Here is a 23,071-nt window from a genome sequence, read left to right as displayed (position 1 = left end):
AGAACAGAGGCACTTGATGATACTATTTCTATTCATTTTATAATTCATGGAAATATTTGCTTTGCTATAAAAGTTAATTTTAAACTCTCTAAAAAAATAAGTGAAGAGAAGAGAAAGCTGTAGAATGAAGACTCCTTTAAAGTAACCAACAGGTAAAAGTAATCTATAAAAATAATTGTAGGCCAGCTGCGGTGGCTCACACCTGTAATCCTAGCACTTTGGGAGGCCGAGGTGGGCAGATCATGAGGTCACGAGATTGAGACAATCCTGGCCAACATGGTGAAACCTGTCTCTACTAAAAATACAAAAATTAGCCAGGCATGGTGGCACACGCCTGTAGTCCCAGCTACTAGGGAGGCTGAGGCAGGAGAATTGCTTGAACCTGGGAGGCAGAGGTTGCAGGGAGCTGAGATCACCCCACTGCACTCCAGCCTGGTGACAGAGTGAGACTCCATCTCAAAATAATAATAATAATAATAATAATAATAATAACAACAATAATAATTGTAATAATTAAGTGATGTTTACAGGCAACTTTGGAAAAAAAAGAACAGATAATTAAAAATGAAAAAGAAGACCTACATATGCAGCAAGATCACAAAATTGTTTCCAGTCACACATTTCACCTAAAAGAGATGAGCAGCCACATAGCCTGGCACAGTGGCTCACACCTGTAATCCCAGCACTTTGAGAGGCCAAATTAAACCAGTGTGGTGCCATGCACCTGTGAGAGGTGAAGCCAGCTGGATCTTTGAGTCGGGTGGGGACTTGGAGAACTTTTCTGTCTTACAGGAGGATTGTAAAATCAGCACTCTGTAGCTAGGTTTGTAAAACACACCAATCAGTGCCCTGTGTCTAGCTAGAGGATTGTAAATGCACCAATCAGCACTCTGTAGCTAGGATTGCAAAATGCACCAATCAGTGCTCTGTGGCTAGCTAGAGATTTGGAAAATGGACCAATCAGTGCTCTGTAAAAATGCACCAATCTGCTCTCTGTGGCTAGCTAGAGGTTTGTACAGTGGACCAATCACCTCTCTGTAATGTGGACCAATCAGCGCTCTGTAAAATGGACCAATCAGCACTCTGTAAAATGGACCAATCAGCAGGATGTGGGTGGGGACAAATAAGAGAATAAAAGCTGGCCACCCCCCAGCCAGTAGCAACAACGGCTGGGGTACCCTTCTAGGCTATGGAAGATTTGTTCTTTTGCTCTTCACAATAAATTTTGTGGCTGCTTACTCTTTGGGTCTGTGCCAGCTTTAAGAGCTGTAACACTCACCATGAAGGTCTGTGGCTTCATTCTTGAAGTCAGCGAGACCAAGAACCAAGGAACCAACTGTGGACACATCTGTAGTCCCAGGTACTCGGGAGGCTGAGGCAGGAGGATTGCTTGAACCCAGGAGGTGGAGGTTGCAGTGAGCCTGGCCAACATGGTGAAACTCCATCTTTACCAAAAATAAAAAAAATTGGCTGGGCATTGGGGTGCATGTTTGTAGTCCAAGGTATTTGGGAGGCTGAGATATGAGAATCTCACTGGAACCTGGGAGGTGGGGGTTGCAGTGAGCCAAGATTGTGCCACCACACTGCAGCCTGGGCAACAGAGTGAGACCTGTTTTTGAAAAATAAAATAAAAGTAGGTATATAGGGAAAGCAAAAACAAGGTACAATGTCCTTATTTCATGTTTTCTAGATTGAATAATGCACAAACTACATAAAATCAATTTATTAATTAATCTTGATAATAATTCCCCAGCAGCAGCCACCAGAAGGTGGAGGAGGTAAAAAACAGCTTATTCTTTAGAGGGAGAATGGCCCTGCCAACACCTTGATTTGGGTACAGTGATACTGATTTCAGAATTCTGGTCCCTAGGATTATGAGAAAATAAGTATCTTTTGCACAAGCCACCAGGTTTGTGGTAATTTGTTACAGAAGCCATAGGAAAGTAACACACAAACAATATACTTTAGGGCACTAGGGCTTAACTGAGAGTTATTTTGGTAAACATGAAAAGTTATCTATATGAGTATGTATTAATCTTGTGGCATATATCTTGGGAAATTTTTTAAAATTATTATTATACTTTAAGTTCTGGGATACATGTACAAAATGTGCAGGCTTGTTACTTAGGTATACATGTGCCATGGTGGTTTGCTGCACTCATCAACTCATCATCTACATTAGGTATTTCTCCTAAAGATATCCCTCCCCTAGTCCCCCACCTCCCGACAGGCCCCAGTATGTGATGTTCCCCTCCTTGTGTCCATGTGTTCTCATTGTTCAACTCCCACTAATGAGTGAGAACATGCAGTGTTTGGTTTTCTGTTCCTGTGTTAGTTTGCTGAGAATGATGGTTTCCAGCTTCATCCATGTCCCTGCAAAGGACATGAGCTCATCCTTTTTTATGGCTGCATAATACTCCATGGTGTATATGTGCCACATTTCTTTTATCCAGTCTATCATTGATGGGCATTTGGGTTGGTTCCAAGTCTTTGCTATTGTGAGTAGTGCTGCAATAAACATACGTTTGCATGTGTCTTTATTGTAGAATAATTTATAACTCTTAGGATATATACTCAGTAATGGGATTGCTGGGTCAAATGGTATTTTTGGTTCTAGATCCATGAGGAATTGCCACACTGTCTTCCACAATGGTTGACCTAATTTACCCTCCCTCCAACAGTGTAAAAGTATTCCTATTTCTCCACATCTTCTCCAGCATCTGTTGTTTCCTGACTTTTTAATGATTGCCATTCTAACTGGCATGAGATGGTATCTCATTGTGGTTTTGATTTGCATTTCTCTAATGACAAGGGATGATGAACTTTTTTTCCATATGTTTGTTGGCCGCATAAATATCTTCTTGTGAGAAGTGTCTGTTCATATCCTTTGCCCACTTTTTGATGGGGTTGTTTGTTTTTTTCTTGTAAATTTGTTTGAGTTCATTGTAGATTCTGGATATTAGCCCTTTGTCAGATGAGTATGTTGCGAAAATTTTCTCCAATTTTGTAGGTTGCCTGTTCACTCTGATGGTAGTTTCTTTTGCTGTGCAGAAGCTCTTTAGTTTAATTAGATCCCATTTGTCAGTTTTGGCTTTTGTTGCCATTGCATTTGGTGTTTTAGACATGAAGTCCTTGCCCATGCCTATGTCCTGAATGGTAATGCCTAGGTTTTCTTCTAGGGTTTTTATGGTTTTAGGTCTAACATTTAAGTGTTTATTTTTTATTTTTTTTATTTTTATTTTTTATTATACTTTAGGTTTTAGGGTACATGTGCACAATGTGCAGGTTTGTTACATATGTATCCATGTGCCATGTTGATTTCCTGCACCCATTAGCTCGTCATTTAGCATTAGGTATATCTCCTAATGCTGTCCCCGCCCCCCCCACCCCCCCACCCCACAACAGTACCCGGAATGTGATGTTCCCCTTCCTGTGTCCATGAGTTCTCATTGTTCAATTCCCACCTATGAGTGAGAACATGCGGTGTTTGGTTTTTTGTCCTTGCGATAGTTTACTGAGAATGATGTTTTCCAGTTTCATCCATGTCCCTACAAAGGACACGAACTCATCATTTTTTATGGCTGCATAGTATTCCATGGTGTATATGTGCCACATTTTCTTAATCCAGTCTATTGTTGTTGGACATTTGGGTTGGTTCCAAGTCTTTGCTATTGTGAATAGTGCCGCAATAAACATACGTGTGCATGTGTCTTTATAGCAGCATGATTTATAGTCCTTTGGGTATATACCCAGTAATGGGATGGCTGGGTCAAATGGTATTTCTAGTTCGAGATCCCTGAGGAATCGCCACACTGACTTCCACAATGGTTGAACTAGTTTACAGTCCCACCAACAGTGTAAAAGTGTTCCTATTTCTCCACATCCTCTCCAGCACCTGTTGTTTCCTGATTTTTTAATGATGGCCATTCTAACTGGTGTGAGATGGTATCTCACTGTGGTTTTGATTTGCATTTCTCTGATGGCCAGTGATGATGAGCATTTCTTCATGTGTTTTTTGGCTGCATAAATGTCTGAACAGACACTTTTCTAAAGACATACATGTGGCCAAAAAGCTTAAAATCACTGATCATTAGAGAAATGCAAATCAAAGCCACAATGAGATACCCAATAAACATATGTGTGCATGTGTCTTTATAGCAGCATGATTTATAGTCCTTTGGGTATATACCCAGTAATGGGATGGCTGGGTCAAATGGTATTTCTAGTTCTAGATCCCTGAGGAATCGCCACACTGACTTCCACAATGGTTGAACTAGTTTACAGTCCCACCAACAGTGTAAAAGTGTTCCTATTTCTCCACATCCTCTCCAGCACCTGTTGTTTCCTGACTTTTTAATGATGGCCATTCTAACTGGTGTGAGATGGTATCTCACTGTGGTTTTGATTTGCATTTCTCTGATGGCCAGTGATGATGAGCATTTCTTCATGTGTTTTCTGGCTGCATAAATGTCTTCTTTTGAGAAGTGTCTGTTCATGTCCTTTGCCCACTTTTTGATGGGGTTGTTTGTTTTTTTCTTGTAAATTTGTTTGAGTTCATTGTAGATTCTGGATATTAGCCCTTTGTCAGATGAGTAGGTTGCAAAAATTTTCTCCCATTCTGTAGGTTGCCTGTTCACTCTGATGGTAGTTTCTTTTGCTGTGCAGAAGCTCTTTAGTTTAATGAGATCCCATTTGTCAATTTTGGCTTTTGTTGCCATTGCTTTTGGTGTTTTAGACATGAAGTCCTTGCCCACGCCTATGGCCTGAATGGTATTGCCTAGGTTTTCTTGTAGGATTTTAATGGTTTTAGGTCTAACATTTAAGTCTTTAATCCATCTTGAATTAATTTTTGTATAAGGTGTAAGGAAGGGATCCAGTTTCAGCTTTCTACATATGGCTAGCCAGTTTTCCCAGCACCATTTATTAAATAGGGAATCCTTTCCCCATTTCTTGTTTTTGTCAGGTTTGTCAAAGATCAAATAGTTGTAGATATGCGGCATCATTTCTGAGGGCTCTGTTCTGTTCCATTGATCTATATCTCTGTTGTGGTACCAGTACCATGCTGTTTTGGTTACTGTAGCCTTGTAGTATAGTTTGAAGTCAGGTAGCGTGATGCCTCCAGCTTTGTTCTTTTGGCTTAGGATTGACTTGGCAATGCGGGCTCTTTTTTGGTTCCATATGAACTTTAAAGTAGTTTTTTCCAATTCTGTGAAGAAAGTCATTGGTAGCTTGATGGGGATGGCATTGAATCTATAAATTACCTTGGGCAGTATGGCCATTTTCACGATATTGATTCTTCCAACCCATGAGCATGGAATGTTCTTCCATTTGTTTGTATCCTCTTTTATTTCATTGAGCAGTGGTTTGTAGTTCTCCTTGAAGAGGTCCTTCACATCCCTTGTAAGTTGGATTCCTAGGTATTTTATTCTCTTTGAAGCAATTGTGAATGGGAGTTCACTCATGATTTGACTCTCTGTTTGTCTGTGATTGGTGTACAAGAATGCTTGTGATTTTTGTACATTGATTTTGTATCCTGAGACTTTGCTGAAGTTGCTAATCAGCTTAAGGAGATTTTGGGCTGAGACAATGGGGTTTTCTAGATATACAATCATGTCATCTGCAAACAGGGACAGTTTGACGTCCTCTTTTCCTAATTGAATACCCTTTATTTCCTTCTCCTGCCTGATTGCTCTGGCCAGAACTTCCAGCACTATGTTGAATAGGAGCGGTGAGAGAGGGCATCCCTGTCTTGTGCCAGTTTTCAGAGGGAATGCTTCCAGTTTTTGCCCATTCAGTATGATATTGGCTGTGGGTTTGTCGTATATAGCTCTTATTATTTTGAGATATGTCCCATCAATACCTAATTTATTGAGAGTTTTTAGCATGAAGGGTTGTTGAATTTTGTCAAAAGCCTTTTCTGCATCTATTGAGATAATCATGTGGTTTTGTCTTTGGTTCTGTTTATATGCTGGATTACATTTATTGATTTGCATATGTTGAACCAGACTTGCATCCCAGGGATGAAGCCCACTTGATCATGGTGTATAAGCTTTTTGATGTGCTGCTGGATTCGGTTTGCCAGTATTTTATTGAGGATTTTTGCATCAATGTTCATCAAGGATATTGGTCTAAAATTCTCTTTTTTGGTTGTGTCTCTGCCAGGCTTTGGTATCAGGATGATGCTGGCTTCATAAAATGTGTTAGGGAGGATTCCCTCTTTTTCTATCGATTGGAATAGTTTCAGAAGGAATGGTACCAGTTCCTCCTTGTACCTCTGGTAGAATTCAGCTGTGAATCCATCAGGTCCTGGACTCTTTTTGGTTGGTAAGCTATTGATTATTGCCACAATTTCAGAACCTGTTATTGGTCTATTCAGAGATTCGACTTCTTCCTGATTTAGTCTTGGGAGGGTGTATTTGTCGAGGAATTTATCCATTTCTTCTAGATTTTCTAGTTTATTTGCATAGAGGTGTTTGTAGTATTCTCTGATGGTAGATTGTATTTCTGTGGGATCGGTGGTGATATCCCCTTTTTCATTTTTTATTGCATCTATTTGATTCTTCTCTCTTTTCTTCTTTATTAGTCTTGCTAGCGGTCTATCAATTTTGTTGATCTTCTCAAAAAACCAGCTCCTGGATTCATTAATTTTTTGAAGGGTTTTTTGTGTCTCTATTTCCTTCAGTTCTGCTCTGATTTTAGTTATTTCTAGCCTTCTGCTAGCTTTTGAATGTGTTTGCTCTTGCTTTTCTAGTTCTTTTAATTGTGATGTTAGGGTGTCAATTTTGGATCTTTCCTGTTTTCTCTTGTGGGCATTTAGTGCTATAAATTTCCCTCTACACACTGCTTTGAATGTGTCCCAGAGATTCTGGTAGGTTGTGTCTTTGTTCTCGTTGGTTTCAAAGAACATCTTTATTTCTGCCTTCATTTCATTATGTACCCAATAGTCATTCAGGAGCAGGTTGTTCAGTTTCCATGTAGTTGAGCAGTTTTGAGTGAGTTTCTTAATCCTGAGTTCTAGTTTGATTGCACTGTGGTCTGAGAGACAGTTTGTTATAATTTCTGTTCTTTTACATTTGCTGAGGAGAGCTTTACTTCCGACTATGTGGTCAATTTTGGAATAGGTGTGGTGTGGTGCTGAAAAAAATGTATATTCTGTTGATTTGGGGTGGAGAGTTCTGTAGATGTCTATTAGGTCCACTTTGTTTAGAGCTGAGTTCAATTCCTGGATATCCTTGTTAACTTTCTGTCTAGATGATCTGTGTAATGTTGACAGTGGGGTGTTAAAATCTCCCATTATTATTGTGTGGGAGTTTAAGTCCCTTTGTAGGTCACTCAGGACTTGCTTTATGAATCTGGGTGCTCCTGTGTTGGGTGCATATATATTTAGGATAGTTAGCTCTTCTTGTTGAATTGATCCCTTTACCGTTATGTAATGGCCTTCTTTGTCTCTTTCGATCTTTGTTGGTTTAAAGTCTATTTTGTCAGAGACTAGGATTGCAACCCCTGCCTTTTTTTGTTTTCCATTTGCTTGATAGATCTTCCTCCATCCCTTTATTTTGAGTCTATTTGTGTCTCTGCACGTGAGATGGGTTTCCTGAATACAGCACACTGATGGGTCCTGACTCCTTATCCAGTTTGCCAGTCTGTGTCTTTTAATTGGAGCATTTAGCCCATTTACATTTAATGTTAATATTGTTATGTGTGAATCTGATCCTGTCATTATGATGTTAGTTGGTTATTTTGCTCATTAGTTGATGCAGTTTCTTCCTAGCCTCGATGGTGTTTACAATTTGGCATGTTTTTGCAGTGGCTGGTACCGGTTGTTCCTTTCCACGTTTAGTGCTTCCTTCAGGAGCTCTTTTAGGGCAGGCCTGGTGGTGACAAAATCACTCAGCGTTTGCTTGTCTGTAAAGTATTTTATTTCTCCTTCACTTATGAAGCTTAGTTTGGCTGGATAGGAAATTCTGGGTTGAAAATTCTTTTCTTTAAGAATGTTGAATATCGGCCCCCACTCTCTTCTGGCTTGTAGAGTTTCTGCCGAGAGATCAGCTGTTAGCCTGATGGGCTTCCCTTTGTGGGTAACCCGACCTTTCTCTCTGGCTGCCCTTAACATTTTTTCCTTCATTTCAACTTTGGTGAATCTGACAATTTTGTGTCTTGGAGTTGCTCTTCTCAAGGAGTATCTTTGTGGCGTTCTCTGTATTTCCTGAATCTGAATGTTGGCCTGCCTTGCTAGATTGGGGAAGTTCTCCTGGATAATATCTTGCAGAGTATTTTCCAACTTGGTTCCATTCTCCCCGTCGTTTTCAGGTACACCAATCAGACATAGGTTTGGTCGTTTCACGTAGTCCCAAATTTCTTGGAGGCTTTGTTCATTTCTTTTTATTCTTTTTTCTCTAGACTTCCCTTCTCACTTCATTTCATTCATTTCATCTTCCATCTGCGATACCCTTTCTTCCAGTTGATCTCATCTGCTACTGAGGCTTCTGCAATCTTCACATAGTTCTCGAAATTTGGCTTTCAGCTCCTCCATCTCCTTTAAGCCCTTCTCTCCATTGGTTATTCTAGTTATCCATTCTTCTAATTTTTTTTCAAAGTTTTTAACTTCTTTGCTATTGTTTTGAATTTCCTCCCGTAGCTCAGAGTAGTTTGATCGTCTGAAGCCTTCTTCTTTCAACTCGTCAAAGTCATCCTCCATCCAGCTTTGTTCCATTGCTGGTGAGGAACTGCGTTCCTTTGTAGGAGGAGAGGTGCTCTGCTTTTTAGAGTTTCCAGTTTTTCTGCTCTGTTTTTTCCCCATCTTTGCGGTTTTATCTACTTTTGGGCTTTGATTATGGTGATGTACAGATGGGTTTTTGGTGTGGATGTCCTTTCTGTTTGTTAGTTTTCCTTCTACCAGACAGGACCCTCAGCTGCAGGTCTGTTGGAGTTTACTAGAGGTCGTCTCCAGACCCTGTTTGGCTGGGTGTCAGCAGCGGTGGCTGCAGAACAGCGGATTTCGTGAGACCACCAATTCAGCTGTCTGATAGTTCCTCTGGGAGTTTTGTCTCAGAGGAGTACCTGGCCCAGTGAGGTGTCAGTCTTTCCCTTCTTGGGGGGTGCCTCCCAGTTAGGCTGCCCAGGGGTGAGGGACCCACTTTAGGAGGCAGTCTGTCCGTTCTCAGATCTCCAGCTGCGTGCTGGGAGAACCACTACTCTCTTCAAAGCTGTCAGTCAGACAGGGACGTTTAAGTCTCTGGAGATTCCTGTTGACTTTTTGTTAGTCTGTGCCCTGCCCCCAGAGGTGGAGCCTACAGAGGCAGACAGGCCTCCTTGAGCTATGCTGGGCTCCACCCAGTTCGAGCTTCCTGGCTGCTTTGTTTACCTAAGCAAGCCTGGGTAATGGCGGGCGCCCCTCCCCCAGCCTCGCTGCCGCCTTGCAGCTTGATCTCAGACTGCTGTGCTAGCAATCAGCGAGACTCCGTGGGCATAGGACCCTCCGAGCCAGGTGCGGGATAGAATCTCCTAGTGTGCCGTTTTCCAGGCCTGTTGGGAAAGCGCAGTATGAAGGTGGGACTGACCCGATTTTCCAGGTGCCGTCTGTTACCCCTTTCTTTGACTAGGAGAGGGAACTCCCTGACCCCTTGCGCTTCCCGAGTGAGGCAGTGCCTTGCCCTGCTTCGGCTCGCACACAGTGCGCTTCACCGACTGTCCTGCACCCACTGTTTGGCACTCCCTAGTGAGATGAAACCGGTACCTCAAGCAGAAATGCAGAAATCACCAGTCTTCTGTGTCGCTCGGGCTGGGAGCTGGAGACCGGAGCTGTTCCTATTCGGCCATCTTGGCTCCCCCCCACATTTAAGTCTTTAATCCATCTTGAATTAATTTTTGTATAAGGTGTAAGGAAGGGATCCAGTTTCAGCTTTCTACATATGGCTAGCCAGTTTTCCCAGCACCATTTATTAAATAGGGAATCCTTACCCCATTGCTTGTTTTTGTCAGGTTTGTCAAAGATCAGATGGTTGTAGATATGTGGCATTATTTCTGAGGGCTATGTTCTGTTCCATGGATCTATATCTCTGTTTTGGTACCAGTACCATGCTGTTTTGATTACTGTAGGCTTGTAGTATGGTTTGAAGTCAGGTAGCGTGATGCCACTGGGTTTGTTCTTTTGGCTTAGGATTGACTTAGCGATGGCATCGCATTTTTAATCTTTATTTTTTTCATATATTTATCAACCAGTTATGTTTTTTTTAATGTGAATTGCAATTATGATGTGCTTTGCTCATTTTTATGGTCCTTTGTCAGCCTGGGGTGCCTTTTGTATTTGTTTACAGTGATTCTATTTTTCTAACTTTTATTTTAAGTTCAGGGGTACATGTGCGCATTAGTTACATAGGTAAACTTTTGTTGTAGGGGGTTTTTGTACTGATTATTTCATCATCCAGGTATTAAGCCTAGTACCCATTAGTTATTTTTCCTGATCCTCTGCCTCCTCCCACCCCCCAGTAGGCCCTAGGGTGTGTTGTTCCCCTGTATGTGTCCATGTGTTCTCATCATTTAGCTCCCACTTATAAGTGAGAATGTGCAGTATTTGGTTTTCTGTTCCTGTGTTAGTTTGCTAAATATAATGGCCTCTAGCTCCATCCATGTCCTTGCAAAGGACATGATCTAATTCTTTCTAAGGACTACATAGTATTCCGTGGTGTATATGTACCACATTTTTTTTTATCTGGTCTAACATTGATTCAAAGTCTCAGGATACAAAATCCATGTGCAAAAATCACCAGCATTCCTATACACCAACAACAATCAAGCTGAGAACCAAATCAGGAATTAATTCTCATTCACAGTTTCCACAAAAAGAATAAAATACCTGGGAATACAGCTAACCAGGGAGGTGAAAGATCTCTACAAGGAGAACTACAAACCACTTCTCAAAGAAATCAGAGATGACAAACAAATGAAAAAACATTCCATGCTCAAGGATAGGAAGAATCAATATTGCAAAATGGCCATAGTGCCCAAAGCAATTTATAGATTCAATACTATGCCTGTTAAACTATCATTGAACTTCACAGAACTAGAAGGAAAAACTATTTTAAAATTCATGTGGAACGAAAAAAGAGCCTGAACAGCCAATGCAATCCTAAGCAAAAAGAACAAAGCTGGAGGCATCACGCTACCCAACTTCAAACTATACTACATTTCTACAGTAACCTAAACAGCATGGTACTGGTACAAAAACAGACACATAGACCAATGGAATAGAATAGAGAACCCGGAAATAAGATCACATGCCTACAACTATCTGATATTCGACAAACCTGACAAAAACAAGCAAGGGGGAAAGGATTCCCTATTCAATAAATGGTGCTGGGGTAACTGGCTAGCCGTATGCAGAAAATTGAAACTGGACCCCTTCCTTATACCATATACAAAAATTAACTCAATATGGAGTGAACTCTTAAATGTAAAATGAAAAACTATAAAAACTGTAGAAGATGACTTAGAAAATACCATTCAGGACATAGGCACAGGAAAAGATTTCATGATGAAGATGCCAAAAGCAATTGCAACAAAAGCAAAGATCCTGTTTCTCTTACCCAGAAGTTCATTAGTTAGCACAGGCTAAATTATGCTGCATTAACATCCTCCATATCTCAATGGCTTAATGACACAAAGTGTTGTTGTTGTTTGTTTGTTTTTCTGCTTAGAGTCTGTTGTGGGTTCAAATGGCTCTTCAGGATACTTGTCCTCTACTCAATCACTCAGCAACCTAGGCTGCTTTGAATTTGTGGCTTTGCCATCTCAGCACAAATTCTACACAACAGTTCCTGTGTCAGGGAGATAGCTGGAAGTTCTCATAATGGCAGTTCCTTTCTTATGTCCAGAAGTGAGACAAGTTACCTATACTGACACTTGATTGGCCAGAACTAGTCAGCTTAACTGCAAAGGATGGGGGAAATATCATCTTCCCATATGCCAAAAAGGAGCAAAGAGCCACATGGGGATGGATATTAGAAACTTACAATGTGAAGATTTGAATTTTAATGTGTATGTTTATTCTTCCCAATAAACTTTAAAATTATTTTAAATTCTCTCTCCAAATATTTTTGGAATTTTGATTAATATTGCAATGCAATTTCAGAATCATTGATGATAAGGAGGGAGGAAAACTGACATCTTCCAATATTTTAAGCTTTCTCATTCAGAAGCCTCATTTGTGTTTCCAAATATTTAAAACTTCATAGGTATCTCCCAAGAAAGATCAATAGGTTTAATTATATTGAATCTACATGGCTCTAGTCTCTAGTTAATTCCTAGGCATGTTGTGGGTTTTTCTGCTGCTATTGTAAATAAGATTTTGTTTCAATTGGTTATTTCTCATTTATAAAAAGACTATTAGATTGAGTGTCTTTATTTTGCATCTGACAACCTTAAGAACACCTTTAAAAATTTGATTGTTTTAATAAATTTCATAAAGTTTAAAATTTCCACATAATGTTAAAAACAATAATACTTTTGCTTTAACCTAGTTCTTGCTCATTTTTGTGTTTTTCATATGTATACCATTTTTCTGTTTTAATAAGTTTCAAATAATAGTAATAATCATGTGCGGTAATATCTTGTTGCTATGAAGAGAAATACTTTAGAGTCTTACAATTAAAAAGGACATTTATTATCAGTTTGAGTTCTTTTCTTTACATGATTAAGTATAAGGATTATTAGGAATGGATGTTGGATTTTATCAAATGTCTTTTTAGTATCAGGATAGTCACATGATTTATCTATTTGGATCTATTGATTTAATGAATTACAATAGCAGGTTTTTCTACTAAACTACCTTTGCATTATGTAATAAAGTCAACGTTGTCATAATATATTACAGTTTTAATTATGCTTATGGATTCAATTTGCTATTATTTAGGATTTTCCTATGTGAGTTTTTAGATAATAACTGGTCTATATTTTAGTTCTGTTTGTGCTATCTTAAATTTGCTATCAACATTATGCTAGCTTTGTATAATGAAATGAGAAATGTTACATCTTTTCTATTTGCACTGCAGTAGTTTAAGTAATATTTGGATTTTATGCTAATTAAAGATTTGCAAAGATTCACTTATAACAATCTTAGCCACAAGAATTGATTTGAATATATTTCTCAATTCCTTCTACATTGACTAGTTTTTTCATCTTTATTGATATAGTGTTGATAGTCTTCATTTTTTTTGGAAAACGGTGCATTTAATGGCAATTGTAAGAATATATAAGCATAGAATTATAGACACTATTAAACTGTTTAAAATATAGGCCTGCATAATGGTATGTTCCTTTCTATATTCCTACATTTGGGTGTTTGCATTCTCTTTATTAGTTCTTTTTTCTTGTGTTTCTAGTATAATTTGATGTTAGTTTTTATAAATTACTGAGATGAATACTTAATTTATTTTTATTTCTTACTTATCGGTAACATTAATTATAGTCCCTATATGATTTGACATAAACTATTCCGTTTGTTATTGTTTTTGTATTCATTTTGTAAAATCAGCTTAAATTTCTTTTTTTAACCAGTTACTTGAAGTCTTTCCTATTTTAACATAATTCATTTTTTCTTTGAATATTTTGTCTTTATTTCCAAATTCATTGCATTATGCATATAATCATTTGATTTTTTTTTTGTTTCAAAATGTTTTGAGGTTTCCTTATCTTGTTCTTTTATGTACTAATTTTACTACATGTTCTAGGGAAATTTGGAAGACTGTGTTTTCCACATTTGTAGGGTAAAGAGATTGCTGTGTATCTATTAAATTACATAACTATATTAATGATATAAGTCAGAGTTTCTATGTTCTTTATTTTTTATCCATACTACAAGAGTATTAAAGGGTTCTATCATAACAATTGCTTTGTCAGGTTCGCTTTACATGTATTTTAACTGCTTTATTGAGATATAATTCACATACCATACAATTAACCTATTTAAAGTGTGTTCACAGAGTTGGGTGACTATCAACACAATGCTTTATAGAACATTTTCATCATTCCGAGAAGAAAGCTCCATATCCGTTAGCAATCACTCCCCATTCACTTCTTCTTTCTTGAGACCTAGGCAACCATAAGCATATTTTCTGTGTCTATAAATTATTCTTCTCTAGACATTTAATATAAAAGGAAACATTCATTCATTATGTGATCTTTTGTCACTTAGCATAATGTTTTCAAGGTTTAATTTAATATGGAAAATGTATCAGTGTATCACTCCTTTTTATTGCTAAACAATATTCCATTGTATAAATATACTCATTTTTATATTTAATATTTTATGCATTTTAAATTTGCATTTTTATTATATGAAAATATAACAATCCAGTAGAACCAGAAATACAGATATATTTTCCTGAGCTTTTGTATATGTTGATTTTTATTAGTAATCTTTTTTTAATACAATGTACAACTTCATCTCCATTTACAGTCTGATTATACAAGTGCTAAGTGGCAAAAAGATCTGCAATAAATATATTTAAAAATGCAAAGCTATAAAACTAAGTACATACAACAAGGTTTATGATGATGGAGCAAAGTATCCAGGAAATAGCCTAAGATACAATAATTTCGAGGTTTTAGCTGATGTTTCAATCATCTTTGTCTTTTGCCCCATATTTAAGGCTACATGTGAACTCAATGTAATTAAAATTTCCTTTTTTGTCAGTAGGGCCTTCTCTGTACAGCTCATTCACTTCCCATTATTGTCAGCAGTTCTCTCAAATAGTCTTCCTGAATGGTTCCTGTTGCTTCTTTATCAAAGCAGGCTAAAGCATTTCTGATGACATCTTCAGGATATGTGCTATTTAACTTCTCACCAAACAGTAGTGCCCTGGTGAAATTTATAAGCCCAGAACCTCACTCCTTACAGCATCTTGGTATACATCAGTTGGATTCTGATGAAGAGAGAAGCAAGCATATCATGCACATCTTGCTTGTTGAAAGAATCTCTATTCTGATCAATAATGTCAAAGGCCTCTTTGAACTCCTGAATCCGTGCCTAGTCCGATGTGGCAAACACACTGAATATTATGTTTGGAGAGTGCTTCTTGGTGGCCTTGGTCTTTGTCCTTTTGCTCAACATGGTGGCTGTTTAATTCCACTGCCAGACACTAGAACCAGAGCTGCCCTACAAGATAACTATTCTCTTGATGAGCACTGGGCAGTAGCTTGACAGGTTGCACCCTGGCATTTCCTGCCTCCAGAGACAGACCAGAAGGCTTGGTAACACCAGTTTTTATTTGTTCACTTATCAGTTGATGGACATTTGAGTGTTTTCTCTTTTTAGCTATTAAGAATAATGCTGTTATGAACACTGGTATGCAAGTTCTTGTGTGAATATTAGTTTTCATTTATCTTGAGCATATACCTAGAAGAGGAATTGCCGAGTCACATGGTAACTGTTTAACTTTTTGAGGAACTGCCAAACTGTATTCCATAGTGGTTGCACCATTTTATATTACATCAGCATAAGGGCTCCAACTTCTCCACATCCATGCAAATGCTTGTTACTATCTTTTTTATTATAGTCATCCTAATGGGTGTGAAGTAGACTCTCATTGTGGTTATGATTTGTATTTTCCTAACTGCTAATGATGGTGAGCATCTTCCCATGTGCTTATTGGCTATTTGCATATTTCCTTTGACAAAATATTCATTCATATATTTTGCCCAATTTTTGTTGAGGTTATTTGTCTTTTTACTGTTGAGTTGCAAGCATTCTGTGTATATTCTTGATACTAATCCTTCATCAGATCTATTATTTGCAGATACTCTCATTCCATGGTTTGGTTGTCCTTTTACTTTCTTGATGATGGACTTCAAAGCACAAGAGTTTTTAATTTTGATGAAGTCCAATTTATTTATGCTTTTTAAAAATAACTGTGCTTTTGGTTTTGCAACTAAGAAGGCTAGGCATAACCCAAGGTCAAAGTCTGTTCCTATTTCCTTATATTTATATTTTTAGCTCTCACATTTAGGTCTTTGATCCATTTGGAATTAATTTTTATGGTGTAAGAAAGAAATTCAACTTAATTCTCCGCATGAGGACATCAGGTTGTCCTGGTACAATGTGTTGAAAAGACTATTCTTTCTCCATTGAATTGTCTTGACACTCTTGTCAAAAATCAATTGACCTCAAATGTATGGGAATTTCTTTTCTCAACGTTCAATTTCATTTTATTGATCTATATGTCAATTTGTGTGTTAATACCACACTGTCTTAATTGCTGTATTTTTGTAGTAAGTTTTGAAACTGTGAAATATGAATCTTCCTAATTTGTTCATTTTTTTAAGGATATTTTATGTAATTGGAGTCCCTTGCAATGAATCTGGATTAGTATCGGCTTGTCCACTGATCCAAAAAAGGCTGCTGGGATTTTGATAAGGATTGTGCTGAATCTGTAGATCTGTTTGAGGGTTATTGTCATCTCTACAATATTAATACTTCCAATCCAGAAACATGACATACTCTTCCATGTTTTAGTTCTTTTTTATCTTCTTAAAACAATGTTTTGTAGCTTTCAGAACAGGTTTTGCACTTTTGTTAAATTTATTCCTTAGTATTTTGTGCTTTTTGTTTCCTTGCATATGCCTTAACGGCCAGCATTTTTCATGCTATCCTTCATTCTTTTGATCTTAGAATGTTTTACCTATTAAGAAATATTGAGCTCTAGCTAAATAGTTTAAGGCATATTCTTTACTCTTCTTGTATTTGCTAGGCTTTTCATATTTGCTGATGTACATATTGGAATCCTTGTACTTCTGAAGTTTCCCTGATGCCAACGAAGTCACTGCATTTTCATCAAAATGAGGCTGTTCTTGGTTCCAACTGACTGAGGACATCAGGGTTCCATGAAATGTTAGTTTCTTGAAAGACAAGCCCTTGAGTATTAGAAGCCTCATATTTAATTAACCATCAACAATTTTGGAGGAATTGGTTAAATTAAAAGTAGAACAGAGCAAAGGGTGACATTTCATTTTTGGTTCTGTTAGGACATTTAGAAAATTATTATTTTTATTCTACATTTTTCATTGATCCCTTCTGCATTATGTGCTATTTATATTCTATAAACCTTTTTTTTTTTACAGCTTTTTTTCCCCAGAATTGTATTAAAGCTAGAGAATTTTCAGTGTCTATTCTCTCTGCGATTGCTGCAAGTTCAGAGTTTAGAGTGTCATCATTGATTGTCTCCATGGATTTGGCCATGTGTATTTCTATCTATAAAGAAGGTAGGGGGTTTCTCTCTTCTTTCTTACACTGTCTTTTTCAATTTTTTGCTGCTATAACAAAAATATTTGAGACTGGGTAGCTTGTAAAGAGCATAACTTATTTCCTCACAGTTCTGGAAGCTGGGAAATCTAAGATCTGGGCACTGGCAGGTTTGGTTGTCTGGTGAAAGCTCTTCACATGGCAGAAGGCAGAAGGGCAAGCTACCTAATGCTGCATGAATCCTCATGTATAAGAACTTTAATCACATTCATGAGAAAGGAGCTCTCAGGGCCTAATCGCCTCTTAAAGGCCCTACCTCTTACCACATTGGCAACACTGGAGTTTTGAAGAGGATGCTCATTCAAATCATAGCATATACATAGTACCAAAAAAAAAAACAAAAAAAAAACTGCAGAATCTCTGTGTGGGCAAGCAGCAAGTCTGCTTATTCACTTTTGTTTATATCTTTGTGTCTACAGATAATGCCTGACAGAACTGGCACTCAACATTGTCCAAGGTGTTTCTGTTTTGTGTTCTCTCTGACTTGAACTGAAGCAATAGGTACGGATGAAAGTAAAGTGTCTCAGGTTGGGTCCATCTTGAAAACACCTTCCTTCTGAAAATTGTTGACTTTCTTCTATCTTACTGTTTTATACTATTAAAAATCTCGGCCTGGCACGGTGGCTTATGCCTGTAATCCCAGCACTTTGGGAGGCTGAGATGGGCGGATCACGAGGTCAGGAGATTGAGACCATCCTGGCGAACATGGTGAAACCCCGTCTCTACTAAAAATACAAAAATTAGCTGGGTGTGGTGATGTGCGCCTGTAATCCCAGCTACTCGGGAGGCTGAGGCAGGCGAATCACTTGAACCCAGGAGGCAGAGTTTGCAGTGAGCCCAGGTTGCACCACTGCACTCCGGCCTGTGCAACAGAGTGAGACTCTGTCTCAAAAAACAAACAAACAAAACAAAAACTCACATGTCCACAGCACCAGAGGGGTTTTTCCATTTAACCATTTCATTCTTTCTGGGTGAGGGCCAATATTTCTATACACATTATTTTAGTCTAAGTTTTGGGATAATAATATAAAACAATATTGATTTCTTTCTAAAAATAAAAAATGCATAAAATCCCATGACTCTATCATAACTTCCATTTTTGAGTATTATCTTTCAGTTTTCCATGTTTCTATATTCCCCCCGTGGCAATCATCCTGAATATAGTACTTTGTATGCTCTTCCATTTAACATAACATTGTAACATCTATTCTTGCTTGTGCTTGGCATGTATAATTTTCTGTCTTAAGAATCTTCAGTATTATATGAAAATCGACATGATTTTGAGCATCATAAGAAGTGTAAATTATGTTTTCCTAATAAAATGTTCAGAGTATATATTTGGAAAATATCACAAACCTAGTAGGCAAGTTGACTACTTCTCCAACTCATGTTCCTGACATCAAGTCCTGAGCTTACTATATTATACCACATAGTATCTTTTCTAAGGCTTTGGGACACCTGTCTGCCAAATGCTACTGTATTAGTTTAGCCCCTTTCATTTTGTGAGAGTTGTACTACTTTATTTGCACAAAGCGAGAATATGGAAGCTTCTCTGTTCTAGTGCTTAGTCATTCCAGTAATGCTCATGATGTCCTTTCAGGTGTGTTTGTTTTGCTTTCTACTTCACATCTTTAGTTTCAAGCCAAGTTGGGTTGATTAACCATCACTGAATATGGATCAGTTTTTCATTGGTGGTCCCTAAATTGGGAAACTCTCCCTAGCCCAACCAATTTTGAAAAAGGCACCAATATGATTTAGCTTGAAGCATAAGATTTGGCTCGCCACGGGGTACTTTCTGAGTATTCATTTCTCAGCAAGACTTTTTTGAGGCTTCTTGTCCATGCCTTTCACCCCCAGCTTCCAGATCACACAGTTCCCTTCTTTGTGGTTACAGACCTCCAATGACGCTCTTTACTATCACAACTTTCTCATGCATAATGGCAACATGCTCTTCCTCCCTCAATAGGATGGCAACTTGAAGTCACATCTAGTTAGTGCATGCAGAGGTAATTTCCTGACCTTCCTTAAAAAAACTGTTGTCCAATCTCATTGCTCATATTGTCTCCTGATTCTGTCATAATTCCATCTTAATATTGCATCTTTCAGGATAAGATGGCAAACTGTCACTGGAGCAAAAATTAAGCTAACCAAAACAATTGAAATTAAAATTCCTTTGTAAGAAAGGAGACTATTAAAAATGACACAAGAAGGTCAGAGTGTACCTCAGGTTCAGATATTCTGATAGTGTATGAGAAAAGGAAATTTAATACATAACCCTCATTTCTGTAAGGATAACCAGAATAGTTCCTGGCACAAAGTAGATATTCAATAAATATGATGAACAAATTAATGAACGAACAGCTGGTAGGTCTGGCTTTCCTCCTTGTTCATTGATTCATTGATGCCTTTAGCCATCACTTCTAGTCGATAAGGTTCTTTTCTCACTGGATGATCCCAACCTTCTTTCCTGAGAGAGATGAGCCCTAGGTAGTCTTCTACTTATTTTGCTATTGCTGTAGTTCTACATGGAGTCCCGTGGGTTCTAACAGCACTATTCCAGCTCCATGGTACCTCAAAACTCTACTTTCCCTTAAGAATTAAAGCCAATTCCATTACAGTAAAACCATTATCTTGTCACAATCTGGATACCTTATTAGCGTTCTTTCTCGCAGTAAAACCTCAAAAGAAGCGAGGTTTAGAGCAATGGGTCTGAGGGGCAATATATTTTAAGGTGAGTCATTAAATATGCTTCTAATTAGGTATACCTGCACATTCTCTAATAGCTGCTTCCTGACCTACACCTCTCATCCCACGTAGCTCCCCTTTGGAGTTTCTACCACATTTCCTGTGGCTATGAGACTTCATTCCTGATCCTTGACATAAAATGCAATCAGGTGTACAAATGAGCTAAGATCATAAAATGACTTAATTAGCAGCACTTGGATTCATCATTATATCCCTACCCCTTGCTGCAAATTGCAAGGAAAGGAGTGGAGTTGGACAGCAAATCCTCTTCTTCAATAACAACTAACTGAAAATACATGACCTGATCCTTCAGTGGCTTATTCATTCTTTCTATAGAAAGGGGGAATATAAGATGATGGTGATTTGTTTTTATTGTTTGTTATTATTATATGCTTACCTTTACATAAATTCTTTTGTCAGCAGTTTTGCTTTATTCATTTTTGTCTGGTCAGCATGGGTCCTAATTTCTTTTCTCAGGGATTGGAATCTCTATTCCTCCTCCTATCACCCCTCTCTTCAGACCATAGTAATTACAGGCTTCTGTCAAGGCTCTCAGGCTAATCTGGCCATGTTCCAAGCAGGCAATATCATCTACCAATAAGCAGATGGAATGAAATAACTGAACTTCAGACTTAGGCCACTAGAAGACTGTGTGCCAGGGCTGCTTTATTTCGGCTCCTTTTGTAACTGTCTTAAATAAGCTGATCGGGGTTTTGAAATGGCATCAAAGTTAGAACTGAGGGATGTTATATAGAAAACAGCCATATGAACTTTGTAAATGTATGTGTTATAGGCCTTGTATTGAGGCCTCGGTTTGTTATATTACATAGTTTCTTCTACTTGAGGATTCAAAATAAATTTCCTTCATGTCTGAAGCTAAGAAAGTCTGGACTTCCTCTTAGTAATATTGTGAATCTCGTAATTAATTATATTTTCATTTTTGCCCCAGGAAATGAGATCTAAGTATAGCTCATTTCATGAAAGTGTACAAGACATTATAATTTTTTGCATCAATCCTGTGCTTGACTTATTTTTTTGCCTTCGTTGCTTTTTCACACCAATTTTCTTATTTTAAAATTGTGTATTATTTAATTGCTTACTTTTCTGTAAGCTGCCTCAGATTCCTCCTCTTTTTTTGAATAAGGTAGATATGGATGTATAAACAAATGGTTATGTAATTAAGCAAAAATGTTAATATTCAGTATTTGGTTCAATTAGTTTAAAATACTTTTATTGAAATAATATTGAATTTAGAACAGATTATAAAACACCTAATATTATCTGAGCTCTTACAAAACATTAAAATTACATTGTTTTAAAATGTATATCCTGTTAATTCAAAACTTTTAAAATCATTTAATTGTTTCTGAATTAATTTTTTTCCAAGCCATGATATTTTATAATTACTCTAACTTTTTATCATTGGATTATCATCGAATTTTTTAAGCACTTGGGGCAATCTGGAAATACACAGATGAGATTTTGTTTCTTGTTTAGGTTTTTTATTTTTATATTTAGGACTTTGTACATCCATATTTTCTGTGCCTTGAGATTGAAACCTCTTCAAGGTCAGGGTTTGTAATGACTTCATTCTTTACCATTCCTCAATAATAAAGTGCCTTGACTATTTACTAGTTCTGTGACCTTGAGTGAATGGCATTGCCTCTCTTGGGCCTCAGTTCCCTCACTGGTAAAATGTAGATAGTTACAGTATCCTCTTCATAGGGTTGTTGTTGATTTAAAAGGTTAATCACATCAAGCATTTATAACTAATGCTTTGGGTATATTAGTAATGGTAACAGGAGCAACTTAAAGTAATAAACCCCCAAATCTTGGTTGTTTTATGATATAGAAATTTATTTCATACTCCATAATACAACCAGTGATGAGGGAGGGTAGGCTCTGCTCTATACAGTAGTTCAGGGACCAGAATTATGGAATATTTGCCGTTTTCAATAAGTAACTTTCAAGTTTCCACTGGTTTGTGTGCATATATTATATGCATATACACACACATTTATATAAGGTGATGGTAGTGGTGTGTATTCGTACGTGTAAGGGTTAATGGAGAATATAATGATAGATTTTATGGTCCAGGCCTGGAAGTGACATACCTGATTTCTGCCCATATTCTGTTGGACAATTCACATGGTCTTACTTATGTTTGAGTGTGACTGGGAAATGTAGCATCTATATGGGTAGCTTCTTCCCAACAATAACTCTTCCTTACAACAGCACATCATGATTCTTTGGTGGACAACTTGATGTCAGTGCCTCACAGATGCATAAGAAATGAATAAATACTGAGTGTTGTTTGTATATTTTTATATAGCACTCAATACAGTGAATCAAACTTACAGTTTACTTTGGCTTTCCAATGAGGCTAGGAATTCTCTGAAGTCATATAGAGCTTATTCTTCACAGAGTCCCTGATTGTTGGCAGAATTGCTGAACAATGTAAGTTTTTTTTTTATTTTTTATTTTATTTTATTTATTTTTATTTTTTAATATACTTTAAGTTTTAGGGTACATGTGCACAACGTGCAGGTTAGTTACATATGTATACATGTGCCATGTTGGTGTGCTGCACCCAGCAACTCGTCATTTAACATTAGGTATATCTCCAAATGCTATCCCTCCACCCTCCCCCAACCCTACAACAGGCCCCCAGTGTGTGATGTTCCCCTTCCTGTGTCCATTTGTTCTCATTGTTCAATTGCCACCTATGAGTGAGAACATGCGGTGTTTGGTTTTCTGTCCTTGCGATAGTTTGCTGAGAATGATGGTTTCCCGCTTCATCCATGTCCCTATGAAGGACATGAACTCATCATTTTTTATGGCTGCATAGTATTCCATGGTGTATATATGCCACATTTTCTTAATCCAGTCTATCGTTGTTGGACATTTGGGTTGGTTCCAAGTCTTTGCTATTGTGAATAGTGCCACAATAAACATACATGTGCATGTGTCTTTATAGCAGCATGATTTATAGTCCTTTGGGTATATACCCAGTAATGGGATGGCTGGATC

The 23,071-nt window shown here is 37.7% G+C and overlaps 1 pseudogene; it reads right to left on the bottom strand.

Moving 5' to 3' along the window:
• Positions 1-14,615: 14,615 nt before the first annotated feature.
• On the bottom strand, positions 14,616-15,109 carry LOC116474372 (myosin regulatory light chain 12B-like; annotated as a pseudogene).
• Positions 15,110-23,071: the final 7,962 nt, after the last annotated feature.

The sequence above is a fragment of the Hylobates moloch genome, unplaced genomic scaffold (genome assembly GCF_009828535.3).
Source record: "Hylobates moloch isolate HMO894 unplaced genomic scaffold, HMol_V3 SCAFFOLD_10, whole genome shotgun sequence".
Taxonomy (NCBI): domain Eukaryota; kingdom Metazoa; phylum Chordata; class Mammalia; order Primates; family Hylobatidae; genus Hylobates; species Hylobates moloch.
Note: the sequence above shows the minus strand (reverse complement) of the source record. Positions and strands in the feature narration are given on the sequence as shown.